This window comes from Palaemon carinicauda, chromosome 43 (genome assembly GCF_036898095.1).
Source record: "Palaemon carinicauda isolate YSFRI2023 chromosome 43, ASM3689809v2, whole genome shotgun sequence".
Lineage (NCBI taxonomy): Eukaryota > Metazoa > Arthropoda > Malacostraca > Decapoda > Palaemonidae > Palaemon > Palaemon carinicauda.
Genome location: NC_090767.1, coordinates 21,664,544 through 21,670,722, shown reverse-complemented (window position 1 = coordinate 21,670,722; position 6,179 = coordinate 21,664,544).

Genomic DNA, 6,179 nt, shown 5'->3' with positions numbered 1-6,179 from the left:
GTGATCCAAGGGGTTTAGGGGCTCATCCAAGACTGCGCACATGGTGCGAGTGCAAAGGGGTCCCTACCTAAAAAGTTCAAGTGTTTGGAGAGTAAAATTGATTTTTGAAAATTAATCATAACAAAAATAAATAATGAAATAGAATAAAATAAAAATAAATAAACCTAACCATAGATGGCAACACTCAACACGCCTTTGTTTACTGTACATCAGAATGGTTGTGTTTTCCCGCTAGTGGGTGAGTATGGGAGATTCCTCTCCAATTTTCTCTAGTAATTACACGTTATCTAGACTTGTACTATGACAAATAAACTGAAGTGTTGTTGATAGACATTGATGTGTATGGATAAATGTTTGTTTTCGCCTCTAAATGTTAGGGGAGGTACCTGATAGGGTTACTTGACCAGTAAAGACGCATGGACCAGTAAAGACGCATTTTTGGAAAAAATACTATAGGAAAACTCAAAAACGCAAACTGACTTCCGTTTGTAGGTTTTAAAAGCACTTTGTCCTGTCTTTAAGGAATAAATAAATAATTAATAATAAAAAAATAATAATTGATAATGAAAAATGATATTTTAATTATAAAATAAATTTTTTAATATACTTACCCGGTGAATATATAATAGCTGACGCTCCGGCGGCTCGACAGATAAACACAAAAACTCGCGAGCGATTGCTATGAAGGTTGCGGGTGTGCCCACCAGCGCCAACTATTGGCCAGATACCGCATATACATGTACAGTAAACAGCTCCAATTCTTCTCATCCCGCTGGGTCTCTATCGGGGAGGAAGGGGGGCCTTTAATTTATATATTCACCAGGTAAGTATATTCAAAAATTTATTTTATAATTAAAATATCATTTTTAAATATTCAACTTAGCCGGTGAATATATAATAGCTGATTCACACCCATGGTGGTGGGTAGAGACCAGAATTAATAAAGTTTACAGCGTATATGCTTAGAGTTTTTGACAGTTATATCATAACAAAACCCAAATATATATAGGTACCTGGTAAGGAAGTTGACTTAGACGATTACTCTGCCTTGTTAGTCTGTCTTCCTCATGAAGCCCAGCGATCCTCTTAGGATGCTGAAAGACTCCCAGGAGCTGAAGTATCAAGGGCTGCAACCCATACAACAGGACCTCATCAAACCCCTAATCTGGGCGCTCTCAAGAAATGACATTTGACCACCCGCCAAATCAACCAGGATGCGAAAGGCTTCTTAGCCTTCCGTACAACCCAAAAACAAGATTAAAAACATTTCAAGAGACAGATTAAAAGGATATTGGAATTAAGGGAATGTAGTGGTAGAACCCTCACCCACTACTGCACTCGCTGCAACGAATGGACCCAGTGTGTAGCAGTCCTCGTAAAGAGTCTGGACATCTTTTAAGTAAAATGACGCGAATACCGACTTGCTTCTCCAAAAGGTCGCGTCCATAATACTTTGCAGAGATCTATTTTGCTTAAAGACCACGGAAGTTGCTATAGCTCTTACTTCGTGCGTCTTAACCTTAAGCAAGCATCGGTCTTTTTCATTCAAGTGAGAATGAGCCTCTCGTATTAAAAATCTGATAAAATATGACAAAGCGTTCTTTGACATAGGCAATGATGGTTTCTTAACTGAACACCATAATGCCTCAGATTCACCTCGTAAGGACTTAGTACGCGCTAAGTAGAACTTAAGAGCTCTAACTGGACACAGCACTCTTTCAAGTTCGTTGCCTACGATCTCTGACAAGCAAGGTATATCAAAGGGTTTAGGCTAAGGACGAGAAGGCAGTTCATTTTTGGCCAGGAAACGAAGTTGAAGTGAACATGTGGCTTTTTCTGTAGAAAAGCCGATGTTCTTACTGAAGGCATGAATTTCACTGACCCTTTTAGCCGAAGCCAAGCACACTAGGAAAAGCGTCTTGAGGGTGAGATCCTTCAGGGAGGCTGAATGTAATGGCTCAAACCTGTCTGACATGAGGAACCTTAGGACCACGTCGAAGTTCCATCCAGGAGTTGCCAAACGACGTTCCTTAGAGGTCTCGAAAGACTTAAGGAGATCTTGGAGATCTTTATTGTTGGAAAGATCTAAGCCTCTATGACGAAAGACCGAAGCCAACATGCTCCTGTAGCCCTTAATCGTGGGAGCTGAGAGGGAGCGAACATTTCTCAGATGTAAAAGAAAATCTGCGATTTGGGCTACAGAGGTACTGGAAGAGGACACAGATGCTGACTTGCACCAGTCTCGAAAGACTTCCCACTTCGATTGGTATACTCTGATGGTAGAAGCTCTCCTAGCTCTCGCAATCACACAGGCTGCCTCCTTCGAAAAGCCTCGAGCTATTGAGAGTCTCTCGATAGTCTGAAGGCAGTCAGACGAAGCACGGGGAGGCTTTGATGAACATTCTTTACGTGGGGCTGACGTAAGAGATCTACCCTTAGAGGAAGACTACTTGGAATGTCTACCAGCCATTGAAGTACGTCGGTGAACCACTCTCTCGCGGGCCAGAGGGGAGCAACCAACGTCAACCTTGTCCCTTCGTGAGAGGCGAACTTCTACAGTACCTTGTTGACTATCTTGAATGGTGGGAATGCATATAAGTCCAGATGAGACCAATCCAGTAGAAACGCGTCTATGTGGATCGCCTCTGGATCTGGGACTGGTGATCAATAGATTGGTAACCTTTTGGTCAACGAGGTGGCAAAGAGGTCTATGGTGGGTTGACCCCAAGTCGCCCAAAGACTCTTGCACACGTCCTTGTGGAGGGTCCATTCCGTGGGTATCACCTGACCCCTCCGACTGAGACAGTCTGCCAAGACGTTCAAGTCCCCCTGGATGAATCTCGTCAACAGGGAGATGCCTCGATTTCTTGACCATATGAGAAGGTCCCTTGCGATCTCGTATAGCGTGAGGGAGTGTGTGCCTCCTTGCTTGGAGATGTACGCCAAAGCTGTGGTGTTGTCTGAGTTGACCTCTACCACTTAGTTTTGAAGAAAGCTTTCGAATTTCATCAAGGCCAAGTGGACTGCTAATAGCTCCTTGCCGTTGATGTGCATGCTCTTCTGACTTGAGGTCCACAGACCCGAGCATTCCCGACCGTCCAGGGTCGCACCCCAACCCAAATCCGACGCGTCTGAGAACAACACGTGGTTTGGGTTCTTGACTGCTAGGGATAGTCCCTCTCTCAGACTGATATTGCTGTCCCACCATTTCAGGCATGCCTTTACTGGTTCGGAGACTGGGATTGATACCGTCTCTAACGTCTTGTCCTTGTTCCAGTGAGAAGCTAGATGGAACTGGAGAGGCCGAAGGTGTAGTCTCCCTAGCGAGACAAACTGCTCCAGGGATGAGAGAGTCCCTATGAGACTCATCCAACTCCTGACTGAACAACGTTCTCTTTTCAGCATTAGTTGGACTTTGAGCAGGGCTTGTTCTATTCGGGTGGCAGACGGAAAAGCCCGAAAAACTGGACTGCGAATCTCCATCCCCAAATATAGAATAGTCTGGGATGTGATCAGTTGAGACTTTTCTAGGTTGACCAAAAGTCCCAACTCCTTGGCCAGACCCAACGTACAATGTAGATCCTGCAGACAGCAATGACTGGACGATGCTCTGAGAAGCCAGTCGTCCAAGTACAGGGAGGCTCGGATTCCCGATAGATGGAGGAATTTTGCCACATTCCTCATGAGCCTCGTAAACACGAGAGGAGCAGGACTGAGGCCAAAGCACAGGGCTCGAAACTGGTACACCACATTCCTGTAAACAAACCTCAGAAACGGTTGGGAATCCGGGTGTATAGGAATGTGGAAGTACGCATCTCGTAGGTCGAGAGACCATCCAGTCTCCCTCTCTGACCGCTGCTAAGACGGACTTCGTGGTCTCCATCGTGAATTTTGTTTTTGTAACAAAAACGTTGAGCGCACTGACGTCTAGCACCGGTCTCCAACCTCCTGTATGCTTTGGGACTAGGAAGAGACGGTTGTAAAACCCCGGTGATTGAAGGTCCGAGACTTTCACCACCGCTCCCTTCTCTAGCAACAGAGACACTTCTTGATTTAGGGCTTGTCTCTTTGACTCCTCTCGGTACCTGGGAGAGAGGTCTATGGGAGTTGTTACTAGAGGAGGTTTGCGTACAAACGGAATTTTGTACCCCTCTCTGAGCAACAGAACAGACTCTTGGTCTGCACCCCTCTTCTCCCAGGCCTGCCAGAAGCTCTTCAATCTGGCACCTACCGCTGTCTGAGGCTGTGAGCAGTCAGACTCTGCCACGTGAGGACTTGGCTCCTCTCTTCTTACCTCTCTTTCCCTCGGCACGAGAGCTTCCCCTGCTGGGAGCTCTGCCACGAAAGGGCGGGATAAATCTAGATGCAGGAGTCTCGATCCTGGGTCTCACAGCAAAGGATGAAGAAGGAGTCCCTTTGCGAGCAGATGACGCCATCAGGTCATGGGTGTCCTTCTGCACAAGCGAAGCAGCTATATCCTTAACCAGCTGTTGCGGAAACAAGGCCACTGATAAGGGAGCAAAGAGCAGTTCCGATCTCTGACAGGGAGTAACTCCTGCCGAAAGGAAAGAGCAAAGGGTTTCTCGCTTCTTTAAGACTCCCGACGTAAAGGTGGAGGCGAGCTCATTGGAGCCATCGCGGATGGCTTTATCCATACAGGACATATAAGTAAGGAAACATCTTGGTCGGCAGACGAGATTTTCCTACTTAAAGCTCCTAATGACCAGTCAAGAAAGTTAAACACTTCAAAGGCCCTGTATACGCCTTTAAGCAGATGGTCAAGGTCCGAGGAGGACCAACAAATCTTAGAGCGTCTCATGGCCAGGCGACGGGGAGAGTCTACGAGGCTTGAGAAGTCACCCTGGGCAGAGGCAGGGACTCCCAAGCCGAGAACTTCTCCCGTGTCATACCAGACGCTCGATCTGGAAGCAAGCTTAGAAGGAGGGAAGGCAAAGGCCATCTTCCCCAAACTCCTCCTGGTATCCAACCAGTCGCCTAGAAGACGTAAAGCCCTCTTGGAAGAGCGAGAAAGCACTAGCTTAGTAAAGGCTGGCCTGGAAGCAGGTAAGCCTAGAGCAAACTCGGACGGAGGCGAACGAGGAGCAACAGCAACAGAGTGATCTGGAAAAAGATCCTTGAAAATCAACATGATCTTGTTAAAGTCCATCGAAGGAGGAACCGCCTTAGGTTCATCTACATCTGAAAGATTATCATCAGGATGAGGATCAGCAACGTCCTCATCTGAAGGAGCTTCGTCCGATAACTGCTGAGTTACAAGCACGGGCGAGACTTGCCTTGGTGGCAATGCTTGACAAGCAGAGTCCACACGCACCGGAGCATCAGTAGCAGTCCAGGACGCTACGTCATGTAACTGCTTAACAGCCTGACTGTCAACAACAACAGGAGCGGGAGGACGTTCGACATCAACTCGAGACTGCCTTGACTGCCTAGACTGAGCAGTCAAAACAACTCTTGACTGCGGTGCTTGACGCTCAGCGTCAAAACAAGTCAACTCCGCTGGTTGGCGAACGTCCTGAATGTCAACAAGAGCATTCGGCATCGGCTGAACGTCCACAAGCGGCTGAAAATCAACACGGGACTGCATCGAGTGAGGCTCTACAAAACGTGACTGACGTGACTTTGTAACGCCAACGTCAACAGGACGAGCAAAGGCTCGTTTGGGCGGCTGACGGCCAGGATCTCGATCAGTTAAACGGCGAGGATCATCGTGAATTTTTTCAGCAGAATAGTCCTCCATAAGAGAGGCAAGCTTATTCTGCATGTCTTGCAGTACAACCCATTTAGGATCAACGGGAATGGGTGCGGTAAGAGACGAGGGTAACGTCTGTGACTGCAAAACATTGCCTACACTAAGACTCTCGGAGCCTGTGTTACGCTTCTGTTTAGGCGGCGAGCAGTCTTCCGATGACTGCACAGGGTCAGAGCTGTCCCAATGGCTACAACCAGGATGCTGGACCTGTCCTGAAGGGACTGACTTTCGCTTTAAGGGTCTCGAAACCTTGCTCCACGGTTTCTTACGCGAAAAGCCTTCGGATGACGAGGAGAAAATCGTCTCGCTCGTCTTATGGTAGGGGCGGTCTTGACGAGACACGCCTGAAACCATAGAGGGAACGTCTGTTAGCTGATTAAAGCCTCTCGAACCCATAAGTCCTACGACA